Genomic DNA, 13,715 nt, shown 5'->3' with positions numbered 1-13,715 from the left:
GGCTGACTTCGGTAGGTTTGAGATCAGGCGGCCCGCTGCGTTCTGAATGAGTTGAAGAGGCTTGGTGGCAGTGGCCAGCAGGCCAGCAAGCAGTGCATTGCAGTAGTTGAGGCGGGAGATTACTGTTGATTGGACGAGGAGTTGGGTGGCTTCTTTTGTCAGGAAGGGGCGGATCCTGCTGACGTTGCTGAGGAGGAATCTGCAGGTTTACTAGACATCACTCAGGTGTATTATTGATGCTCTCATTGATACTATGTTTGTTTCTGAAGTGTGTGTGTGTGTGTGTGTGTGTGTGTGTGTGTGTGTGTGTGTGTGTGTGTGTGTGTGTGTGTGTGTGTGTGTGTGTGTGTGTGTGTGTGTGTGTGTGTGTGTGTGTGTGTGTGTGTGTGTGAGATATATAGAGAGAGGGGGGGGGCTTTGGTAGACTATTGCATTGGTCCATTCATTGAAGATGAACGCAATGCGACATCCTTTACTAGGCTCACCCACCAACAGTGCAGGTGCTGAACTGCTGATCCGAATGTATAGGTAAAAACCATATTATGCGTTTTCATCAATAAAAAAATGGGCAAAAAAAAATCTGCTTGCGCGCTTACGCGTGCTCGCATTCACTGGGGGCCAACAAATACATTCTTTCATGGGGCCCAGAATCTGGAGCTACACCCCTGCTTAGTTGTATAGTTATATTCTGTGGTAGAGAATATAGCTATGGCAACTTTTGATTTGGATGCTTTTGTGGCTAACCCTACAATGGGTCAATTTGATGGCTGCACAAAAGCTGAGTTATGTGTGATTGCTAAACATTATGGTATTTCTGCTCCGAGTTCTTTGGGTAAAGCTGAGTACAAGGCAGCTGTGCTGGCTAGGTTGTTGGATCAACAAGTATTCAGTTTGCCCACGTCCCAGGTGGTTATGAGGATGTCGCCTTCGGCACTGATTCTGGTGAGGGGAGTGAGGCTGTATGCAATGCCGATGGTATGATTGATTGATTGATTGATTGAAAACTTTATTAACAGATTGCAGAATGGGTACAGTACAGTTCAGCTCAATACATACAATTGTTAAGGGGATGCAGACCAGAGAAAGACTTTCGTCTTGTTTACATCAGGGTCCCCCATTTTCAATTCATCGTAACATATATGACATACATGACATACAGATAGACAGTACTGCTACATCTATACATGTATGACATACCAGATTTACAATTACAGTACTGTTTGTGATACAAAAAGAGTCCAGAAAAAAAAAAAGTATATACATTTGACGTAGAAACTGTACATTGGATTGGGTAGGTGGGGGTGGGGGGGACTGTACATTGGAGGTGGTTGGGTGGGTGGGGTGGTTGGGTAGGAGTGGGGGGGGGGGGGGGGGGGGGGGGTTGGGTAGGAGGGGTGGGTGGGGGACACTGTACAACTGTACAAACAAAACTGTACATTGGATTATTGACAAGACCCCAGATAGCAAAAAATGAGTGAATCAACGTTGAAATAGGGTTAGGCAGAAATATTGAATCTATGTTGAAGCCTGACATCGAAATTATACAAATCGTTGTCTATGACTTACATGTTGAATCAACGTTAGGTGTCAACCATAACTGATACTATATCAATGTTGATTCAACCATCATCTAAATGGTAATCTACATGCACATTTTAGTTGATTTTATATTGAATCAATGTTAGACATCAATGTTTATTCAACCATAATCTAAATGGTACTCTACTTGTACATTTGTAACTTGTACATCTACTTGTAACTTGCAAAGTTAAGGAATCAATACTGATTAATGTACATTTTACATTAAAATATTGCTGCTGATATGTATACATCATAACATTACATGTTTTTTTCCTGCTGTTAAACACACTATTGTTAAATAAATAATAATAAAATTCTTATATGACCATATTTCAAAAAATGTGTGAACAAAAATGACAACATGGCTTCAATATGAAAATTAATTTTTTTCTAGGGTCTCATCATACTTCCAGTGACCAGTTAACCTTTTACACACAAAAAAAATAACAGACCTTATAACAGGCTTTCATTAACAATACTATATATAGCCACTGCCAGAATAGTGACACACGTATTGTGTGTGGTGAGCACACGCATTCATGCACAACGAAGACAAGATTGCGTTGTCTCAATCATTTTAACTATAAATTTATGAGCTCAAAGTATGAGCTCACTGACTGAAATGTCCAACAAAAAGCATCAATTGTCAAATAATATTGATCACATTAACTAGACTAGATGTTTTTGAGGAAATTAGAAAGGGAACAACAACTTAACCCTTGTGTCTGATCAGATTCGTATTTGTTTGATAACTTTGCAGTGATTATGTTTGTAGCCAACATAATATGTGGCATAATCTTTTAATGATCTTGTATTTTTTTTTTTACTCTTCATAAATTGTTTATTCAACTTCAGCCCGATCATAACCACCACATATTGTTTTTTTTGTCATATTTAACAACTCTTTTCAGAAAAGTGGGAGTATTTCATTACAAAAATTATATAAAAAATGGTTATGATCAGGGCTGAAGTTGAATAAAATATTTATGGAAAAGAAAGTGGGAAATTATTTCAACATAATCTTTTTATGGAGTTTTTCAATTTAGTCCCCTAATAAGAGTATAATACTTTAGTTTTCAGACACAAGGGTTACATAACAATGGCAGAGGATTTGAATTTAAACACAGTGGAGCTTAGATGATCTACAGTTGTCCACGACTTATCCTCCAAGGCATCTGCTATATAATAATCTTCAGATTTACTTAAGTGTTATCAGTAGGTTACAGCAGTAAGCATTAGTTTGCTCAGTCAATTATGGCCAATTCGTTTTATATAGTTTAATACAGTTAAATAAATAGATAAATGAAAAGCAATTTTTTTTGGATTCCCCCCCCCCCCCCCCCCCCCCACTGTACCGAAAATAATACCGAACCGTGTCTTCAAAACCGAGGTACGTACCGAACCGTGGATTTTGTGTACCGTTACACCCCTAATGTTTCTATAACTCTCTCCCATATAACTCTCTCCCATACCCTTAACACCAACCGCTGAAGTGCCCTTGAGCAAGGCACTAAACCCCCAACTGCTCCAGTGGAGTTGCTCAGTGGCCAACAGTGTCAGACTGTGGTTGTACTGGGCAGCTCCCAGGTGTGAATGGAACTCTGTGAATGTGAAGCAGGGCGTAGCTGAAAAAGAGCATCCGTGCTCAGCGAACCTACCCTGGGTAAATAAAGGTTAAAATAAAAAATAAAAAAAATAAACACTGCAAGAACAGGCTGAAGCAGCAAGTCATTCAAGTAGATGCCGTCCATGGAAGAACAGTGTCCATGAGGGTAATTCCTTGTACTGTATGAACCAGGGAAACAGTGTGTGCTGGGGTACCCTAAGTTTGACTCTGGTTCGCTTGACAATTAAGTTTGGGTCACTTCGGTTCCAAGAACAGGCTGAAGCAGCAAGTCATTCAAGTAGATGCCGTCCATGGAAGAACAGTGTCCATGAGGGTAATTCCTTGTACTGTATGAACCAGGGAAACAGTGTGTGCTGGGGTACCCTAAGTTTGACTCTGGGTCGCTTGACTTAAGTTTGGGTCACTTCGGTTCCTTGAGATGCCTCCCTCCCGGTCTGGCGCATAACGAAGCCACTTCTTGACAGTTTCGCTGTAGTCCTGGTCGGTCAGCTTGGGGTCAAACTGTCGAGCAGCAGCTGATAGACACAAAAATAAAAAAGTGAGGAAGAGAGGTGAGATGATGTACGATGATAAGAGCACCCCTCACTTCACACGAGTGCGATTTTTTTTAATCACTCAATTACTCACTCTGTAGGTCTACAGTAACAAGCTACAGTCAGCATCCACTTAGACTGGACAGGAAAGAGAAGCAATCGCTTAGCCTGACACCATCTAGGCAATACAATGTGTATCCATGCACCTCTAAAGCTCACCAATTACGTTGTCCATTTCTTATAGGTTGCACTTTCATCACTTTATTCCAACATAACACTTTTTTTTTAAGTTTTTGCAACAGCATAATTATATTCTGAATCACCAGCATCACCAGCATCACCACCTCACTACCTAAACTTAACCTATGAAGTAGTTTGCAGGGGAGGAAGCTCACCAAACATGCAGGCTTGTAGTGTGGTGTGCTTGAATGGCTTCTTGCTTTCTGAACAACGCTTGTCTTTCTTTCCAGCCCAGTTGAACCCACTGGCCAGGGCGTTGGTCATAGCAGTTTTCAACATCAGTCTGATCAGGTTCTCTGAATTGGTGCCTCCTACCAAAGCCAGGCGAGAAATCTAAATCAGAGAGAAGAAAATGAAGGCCCTGCGTTAGAAACAGCATAACATTTATTTTATGAACACAGAGCAACCAACTTGTTTATACACACACTTTATGCATGCACTGATATTCCAGCCCATGCCAGTCATTAGGTTTAACCACATTAACCCTCCTGTCCATATGTAAACGGTATATTTGAACAATTTCAAAACGTTTCATAAATAGCAGATATACAAGCTCTAACACGTTTTGAACTAGAAAGTGCTAAACACATTTTTCCCCTGAACAAGACCACACTGAAACGATCTACTTTTGATAAATGAATGCAGTTCAATAAATTACCATCTTTTGACGGACTGATTGCTCCATCAGTAATGATTCTGCCTCATTGAAGTCTTGTTCACTGGCGATTGGCAGCTGGAAGGGGAGCATAGTGGTTGTGGTGGCCACCCCGTGTCCCCTGGTCCCACCAGATATGTTGCCCTCAGCCAACTCGGTCTTGATGAACTGCACATCTCTGGACAGATCCTTCACCACAACAAGTAATTCAGCAAGCATTGAATTCATCTTCTGGATGGTAAGGTCTTCAGAAGAAGAGTTAAAATCATTAAGTGAGAAATAAAAATAAGCAGCAAATCACACGAGGAATTACACCATGTCCAATAGACTTGCCTTTCATAAGCTGCCCATCATCGCCGGCCATCTGTCTACGCTGTGAAACACCAGATGGGGTGTTGTGCCCTGAGCTGTATCCTGACATCGCTGTAGAAACAAAATCATAGTTATATATTTCACTATAGTTTGACTGCATTGGATCAAACTGGTGGTAGTTCCCTCTAAAATGGCATACCATTTTGTGCATGTTGTGAGAGACCAGGGGGACTGTTGTATTGCCCCGAGCTGCATCCCGACATCCCTGTAGAAACAAATCATTATATTTAAAAATACAAAATCTGACTTGTCAGTCAAACTAACATACATGTCATAATCACTAACACCGGTTCCTGACAGGCAGCAAGCGAGCGAACTGGAGACGAAATCGCACACGACACTGTCCTGATATGACGCAGCGCGTGTCCGAGTGTGTGTTACCTGGATTCTCGACCAATAAAAAGTGTTTAGGGGCAGGACTCGGCCGCGTAATCGCTCAACTAGAGACACAGCGAGCGAATATTTGAGGGGTGAACGACATCGCTGCTCAGTTCACTGTCGCTCGCGGCAGGTCAGGATAGTCTGATTGAAACGAATACATTTTAATCACTTTTTCTCGCTCGCTCGCATCGCTCTATGTCAGGAAGGGGTGTAAGGAGTTGTATCCCTGTCTCTCAAAACACTGTTACTGAAAGAGTACAGTATCATACCACTACTTGCACTTTGTCGATCTTGCAGCTGCTGGACATGTGAGGCCTGCTGCTGGAGCTGGTGGTACTGTACAATATCAAATCCTGGCATCTCGGCTGAAACACAGTAGGAAATACACAAAGTTATTAGCAAATGACGCTATTGTAATCCCCCATGTGAGAAAATGTTTGATTTCCATTCAGCTGATTTCACGTGCACTGCCAAATACTACTTTAATAAAAATATCAAAGACAATGCGAGACAATACAGATATTTTAAACATGCCAGAATATTATGTTATGAGATTGCTTGATAACTCACCATTATGTTGAGTTAGCGATTGCCGGTAGTTGCTAGTAACCAGATCTACAAAGGGGAAATGTAAAATAAGTTGCGACTCAAACATGGTGGAAATTGTGCTCAATATAAAAGCATTATGTACAACTACACATTTTTATTGTGACATTGCTTGCAAGTTGTGAAGGCTTTGAATTTTTGTAGTGGGCTGGCATGCACATTGTAAACATGTATTCTGTTGCATGCATGATGCCAGCGACCTGCCAGCAAGCTCCTCACAAGAACACAGATATGGGTTCACTTACTGTTATTTGGATCAGGAGTCTGCAACGAATCTAAATAGCTGTAGATCATGCCACCATCCAAAGAATCTAAAAAAGGTAAGCCAGGGTGAGAATTGAAGATGCTACAAATCATGTTTAAACAGTCATCTAGTTGGCATTTTAACATTCATAGCAACATACCATTCATTGTAGGCTCTTGGCCTAGTGGCCACACAACTGGAGGCTTGCCGGATCTTAGCGCCTTACGAGACCGGCTCGATTTTGGAGTCTGTCCTACACAGTGATGCCGGTAACGCGTTACTAAGTAACGCGTTATTGTAATCTGATTACTTTTCCCCGAAAATAGTAATCTAACGCGTTAATCTTTAAAAGCCAGTAATCTGATTGCAGTTACTTGTCCAAGTGGCTGTGCATTACTATTTCGTTACTATCTCATCATAAATTCATAATGCAGGCGGAATGCAGTATTTTATTTCGTTTTCGACAGTCAAAAATACAGTTTTGAGCTGTTTTTCTTATTTGGGAGTGACGTGGTGTGGCAGTGAAAGGGTTACACAAGAATGTGTCCCGCGGGCCGCGGCGTGACTGGACTCTCTGTCTGTGAGTGACTCTGCTTTGGCCCAATCACATTCCCCATCCACAGTCTGCGAATCAGAGGCAGAGTAGGGCGGGTCTTCACAGCACGTCATGTGACATATGCGCCAATCGTGTGACAGCAGGGCTCCGTTGCATTCGTCTGAGAATTCCACCCCAAAACGCTTACAGGAAGAAAAAACGCGGCTTATTATTATTACCGAGGCGCGCGGCTTATTATATTATTAAAACAGCTACTTGTGGGCACTCATAAAAACACCGTGGTCTACAAGTTGTTTAGCGAGAGGATGGTGGTAATGTGCTTCAATAGAACAATGGATCAATGCCATGTCAAAACTCGGCTCCGCTTGATCTGAAGGGCTCCGCAGTACACACACAGACACACACACGCGCGCGCGCGCACACACGGGATCGCAGCAGCCACACACACATTTCCACTGTCCAATAGACAAGCGCCCTTTTCGACCGCGTGACATTGTTCAGAAGGTCTCGGTCCGCCTCTGTGTGAAAGCAGGCGAACCAAATGAAGAATGCAACAATGTTGCAACTTCACCCCCAGAACCGCACCGAGTCCACCAAAACTATATGTGAAAGCGACCTAAACGTAAATACTGTCTACCGCTAAAAACAGCACATCCAATTGCATTGAAAGCATCTGGAATCACAACACTACGACGCTTCGACTAGGTACAGGAGGACTCGGAGGCCAGCCAAACAGCAAAAGAGAGAGATTGTTTCTTTCCCTATTGATTAATGTATATTTGATGGTGGCAGAGCAAAAGCTCTTATTTGCCAGATTTACAGTTAATTTACATGTTAAAGAGAGACTGATTGTATGTTTATAGAGAGACATTTATAAAAACAATTTAATAGTTACAGTTGATATAATTGAATAGTTCAGCCTGCATTTGTTAGATGTGAATGGATACACTGGTTTTGTAAAACCACTGGCTGGCTGCTCTAATGCTGTGAGCATCATAGACTGTTGCTTTACCATACTTGATGGTACAGAAGCTGAAGCACTAGTTTAACAATTTACGTTATGTGCAGAGAAACAAGTTAAAAACAATTTATGCACTTTCAATAAAGCGTTTTAAAAAAACTGTTGGGGGAACGACGACGACTTCGTAACCTAGTTACTTTCAAAGTAACTAAGTTACTCTGATAATCAAGTAATCAGTAAAGTAACTTGGATTACTTTTTAAAGGAGTAATCAGTAATCAGTAATCGGATTACTTTTACAAGTAATCTGTGGCATCACTGGTCCTACAACATATTTTAGTTGGCATGTTATTCACAATGTATATATTTTGGGCCAACTATAGAATAACTGCAAGAAATGCAGAAGTCCAATCAAATTAAAATGCTCAATTTGTCGGTACATGGTCAGACTAATTTGTTTAACTGTTTATTATTATTATTATTATTATTATTATTATTATTATTATTATTATTATTATTATTATTATTATTATTATTATTATTATTATTATTATTATTATTATTATTATTATTATTATTATTATTATTATTATTATTATTATTATTATTATTATTATTATTATTATTAACTGTAGCAGTGATAATTTCCAAAGTGCCTATATAAAATAAATGCATTGCATCAATACCTGGGAAACCCACATCAGGTGCTTTGGCAAAACGTTTTCTTTTGGCGTCGCCACTCGAGTGGTCATCAGAGTCCGAGTACACATACTGCTGATTTGGCCTAAAAAAAAAGTATATATATACACACATGTAATAAATGTAGTTATGATACTACGTTTATTAGTCAAGGCTAAAGTCTGAATACATAGGCCCTCAGGCCACTGTGTGTTATCCTTTTAGCACTACTTGCAACTACAACAGCAGTGCCATTATTTACAACACCCTAGGGAGAGTTGTCCCTTTGACAAAGTGAACACTGTACCTGGATCTTCTTTTCTGGCAGAGATCTCCTTCGTCCTCAGATTCAATTTCAGAGGTTGGACACATAGTTGAGGTGTACTTGGTCTCTCGTTTTTTGGCCTCATCATGGGTCTCTGGAAAGAGCAGAGAGAAAATGACAATTAACATATCTGCAGTCCAGTGTTTAACGAAAAAATATATGTACCTCTTATCATATGTACCTCTTATCACTTGAAGCCGCAAAGACATACCTACACTCAGGGCCGCCTCAGGGGGTGTGCGAGCAGTGCGGTCGCACAGGGCCTCGCGGGAAGGGGGGCCTCGCGAGAAGAAAATAAATAAATTTTTTTTTTTTTTTCGAGGCCCTATGGGGTCTCGCGCGAGGCCCTTTTTTATTTTTTTTTATATAAAAATGTAAATAAATATAACGTTATTTAACAATCACTTTCCATCACAGAACGAAAATCTAGTTTTGCTTACAGCAGCAGGTGTCTAAAATCTTTTTTTTTCATTTTTTTTGCTAGGCCCTATGGCTAGGGTCGCGGAAATTAAAATAAATATAAAGTTATTTAACAATCACTTTCGATCACAGAACGAAAATCTAGTTTTGCTTACAGCAGGTGTGACTTACATCATCATGATCCATCATGTTTATATAAACATCACTGTTTATTTTATATATCAAGACAAAAATGACATATGTGAAGTGTCAAAACTATTGAAATGTGTATTATGCTGTATTACTGTATACTGCTGTCTCACCTTAAAACATTTTTCAATCAATCAATCAATCAATCAATCAATCAATCAAATACTACCTCTCAAAGAATGCTCAGTCAACTCAGAGTGTGCACGCTGCACCGTCCACCACCCCTCCCCCCTGCTCACAGCAGGTGGTTGGAAAAATGTATAATTTTGATTGAACTTGCAGACAATGTGTAGCCAGTGGGGGAGGGGTGCGCGACTGTGTGGCGCTGAGTTCACCTCATTTACTGCATGGGGACTGGTGAGGACGGCCCGGGCCGTTTTGATTGATTGATTGATTGAAAAGTTTATTAACAGATTGCAGAGTACAGCTCAAAACATACAATTGTTAAGGGGATGCAGACCAGAGAAAGACTTTCGTCTTGTTTACATCAGGGTCCCCCCGTAACACCGTGACCTAACAACATAATAAAGTTATTTAACAATCACTTTCCATCACAGAACGAAAATCTAGTTTTGCTTACAGCAGGTGTGTGCAGCTGACTTACAAACATGATCCATTATGTTTATAAATATCAGTCACTGTTTATTTTATATATCAAGACAATGTGAAGTGTCAAAACTATTGAAATGTGTATTATGCTGTATACTGCTGTCTCACCTTAAAACATTTTTCAATCAATCAATCAATCAATCAATCAATCAATCAATCAATCAATCAATCAATCAATCAATCAAATACTACCTCTCAAGAATGCTCAGTCAACTCAGAGTGTGCACGCTGCACCGTCCACCACCCCTCCCCCCTGCTCACAGCAGGTGGTTGGAAAAATTTATAATTTTGATTGAACTTGCAGACAATGTGTAGCCAGTGGGGGAGGGGTGCGCGACTGTGTGGCGCTGAGTTCACCTCATTTACTGCATGGGGACTGGTGAGGACGGCCCGGGCCGTTTTGATTGATTGATTGATTGAAAAGTTTATTAACAGATTGCAGAGTACAGCTCAAAACATACAATTGTTAAGGGGATGCAGACCAGAGAAAGACTTTCGTCTTGTTTACATCAGGGTCCCCCGTAACACATATTTCTCTGTATTTGATTTGATTTATTTTTAGTTTTTTTTCTCTTTTCCATGGCAGGTTTTTTGTTTGTTTATTGGTAGGCTGGTAGCTATCCTATAGCAATATTGTTATTATTATTATTATTACCGTTATTATTGTTATTATTAATATTATTATTATTATTATTATTATTATTATTATTATTATTATTATTATTATTATTATTATTATTATTATTATTATTAAATCATCATGGTCATATTATCATTATTATTTATTATTGTTATCATAGTTATGGTAATGATTATTATTATATTATATATGGTGAAGTAAGGTGCCGTGCACTTGAGCTGACCATTTCTATTAAAATAATTATGAAGTTTGGAAGAGGGCAGGAAACGTATGTTTTCTTCATCCTGTTTCCTGCAGCGTGATCTATCTATCTGCGCATATAAAAAGCTGCCATTACGCATGTGGTGGTGGTCACTCACAGCAGGTGTGTCAGTGTCAGGTGTGGATGACTCAAGACAAGTGATAAACATTTTTAACACAATGTCGACGACGAGAGAACGAGATAAAGGACGGAAATTTGTCTCTGGGTATTTACAGCGAAACAAAGCAAAAAAAAAACTAATGTTCACAAATTCTCAGAAAGGATCATTTGACAAATTTATTACAAAAAACAAGGAAGCAATATCCCCGGGCCCCGCTGCTGCAGGGCCTCGCACAGGCGGGGGGAAGAAGCGCCCGAGCCAATGCACCAGCCGGGCTCTTCACCAGCCTCCGATGAATAGCAGTGAAGATGACGAGGATGATGGGATTGGCATTGGCGACAACGACGCATTGGCATGCAGCATGGACATGGTAGGTAGCCACTATAGCCAGGTAGCCTGCAGCCGCATAGGGCTGTCTGCGTCACTCACATCTATCTAATTATCTAGCCATTGAGCCAATAAGCCCTGGCACGTGGAGTGGTGTGTATTTCATTGAGCTTGTAATTTGTCAGGTCACAGGCCTAATATGACTGAGTTAATCTATTTTCAGTATAGCCAATATTTGGTGAAGCATTCGTTCATTTATTTGACGAATGACTGATGATTTATCATGCAGGCAGGCGGCACTGCAGCATGGTACATATGTCGCAGACAGGCAGCCCTAGCCGGCCATGCGGCTAGGCCTACCTCATTAGCCAACATTTGGGGAAGCATTCGTTCGTTTATTTGACGAATGACTGATGATTTATCATGCAGGCAGGCGGCACTGCAGCATGGTACATATGTCGCAGACAGGCAGCCCTAGCCGGCCATGCGGCTAGGCCTACCTCATTAGTCAACATTTGGGGAAGCATTCGTTCGTTTATTTGACGATGATGATAATAAATAATAATAACAATTTAGTAATATGATTGCCAATAATAATAATAATAGATTAATAATAACGAATAATTCGTATGCGTCACATCATCTATCTAGCAGCCATTAAGCGCTGGCACGTGGGGAGTGGTGGCGTGGTTGGTGGTATTTAATTTCGCTTGTAATATGCTCCATTTTATTTTGGAGACCATTTTGGGAAATTCTGCCTTTGCAACTAGTCTTTATTACCACAAACGAGAGACGGGCCTAATATGAGTTAAGCTATTTTCAGAATATCAGTATTATAGACAACATTTGGGGAAACATTCGTTCGTTTATTTGATGATAATAATAACAATTATTATGCCAATAATAATAAAATAATTCGTTAGGCCTAATACTTCATTTTTTCTAAGGCCTTTAATTAATTTACCACAACTGCTACTATTTTCAATAAATATGCTGGCTGCTTGAATATAATTAAGAACACATCTGAATATTGTTGAATAATTGTGTTTTACGTTTTGTTTTTGGAAAAACATGAAAGCCCCTTATATGCAAATAATTAAGCAGGGTTTGAGCAAGCCCCCCTATAAATCATTACGTGACGTCTATTGATTGATTGATTGACACTGTACATTGGAATACTGACAAAGCCATACTTGGTAATTTACTGTACAACTGGGTTAAAGGGGAACTCCAACATTTTGGGAAATTAGCTTATTTAACATCTTCCCTGGAGTTAGACAAGAAGATACATACCTTTTTTGTCTCTGTGTGTGCATTTAGCTTTGGGAATAGACGCTCCGTTAGCATAGCTTAGCTTCATCACTGGAAGTGAGGCAGATCCGTAGCCTTACAGTGTATTGCAAGGTCTGACATTGACCAAACTTGATATGCATGACCTTGGTGGGTTCTAGGTCAACTCCTGAAAAGGGGGTCAATGTCAGACTTTGCAATCAAAAGTTAGGGGGCTAATAACCCTTGCCATAATTTCAGTGCGCCCCCTAACCGCCCCCTAACTTTTGATTGCAAGGTCTGACATTGACCCCCTTTTTCAGGAGTTGACCTAGAGCCCACCAAGGTCATGCATATCAAATTCTGTCAATGTCAGACCTTGCAATACACTGTAAGGCACTGTACGGCTACGGATTTGCCTCACTTCCAGTGATGAAGCTAAGCTATGCTAACTGAGCGTCTATTCCCAAAGCTAAATGCACACACAGAGACAAAAAAGGTATGTATCTTCTTGTCTAACTCCAGGGAAGATGTTAAAGGGGCTATGCGTTATAAATGTCATTTTTCAGTCTCTAGCATTGTATTATAGTAATAGGAGTTCGTATCAATGTGTTTTTGGGCCTAAATACTATATTGACGAATTCCTCAGCTACAGCCCATCCCCTGTTTGCCTCTAGTAAATCAGGTCATGTTGATTTGACGAGCTGGGCAACGTCACAGGGCGCTGTTTATAGCGCAAGGTGATGTGATTGGCTGTGTGGTTTTACCTAATGCCCGCCTCCATTCTTGGTACCTGGAGCCGATACAACCTGGAAACAGAAATTGCCGTCACTCGCCTCAATTTCACGATGAGCAGCAAACCCTGCAGATGTAATGTTCCTGGTTGTAGAGCTACCGAGAAGTCTTTGCACAGTTTCCCCGTTGATGCCGAACTTCGCCAACAATGGAACAAGTTCCTTTTTGGTGACCCTCCAAGTTCCGTTGCAACGTCTAATACTCGGGTTTGTACTGCACATTTCTCCGCCGACGACGTCACCAATCAAGGTATTTTTGATGCTGGAGTGGTCTCCATGTTGGTGCTAACCAAAAGAGCTGTGCCTTCAATACGCGACCCGACACAAGAAATAGTAAGTAGATATGT

This window comes from Notolepis coatsorum (genome assembly GCF_963971535.1).
Source record: "Notolepis coatsorum genome assembly, chromosome: 14".
NCBI classification, from domain to species: Eukaryota; Metazoa; Chordata; class Actinopteri; order Aulopiformes; family Paralepididae; genus Notolepis; species Notolepis coatsorum.
This window is presented reverse-complemented; position numbering follows the sequence as displayed.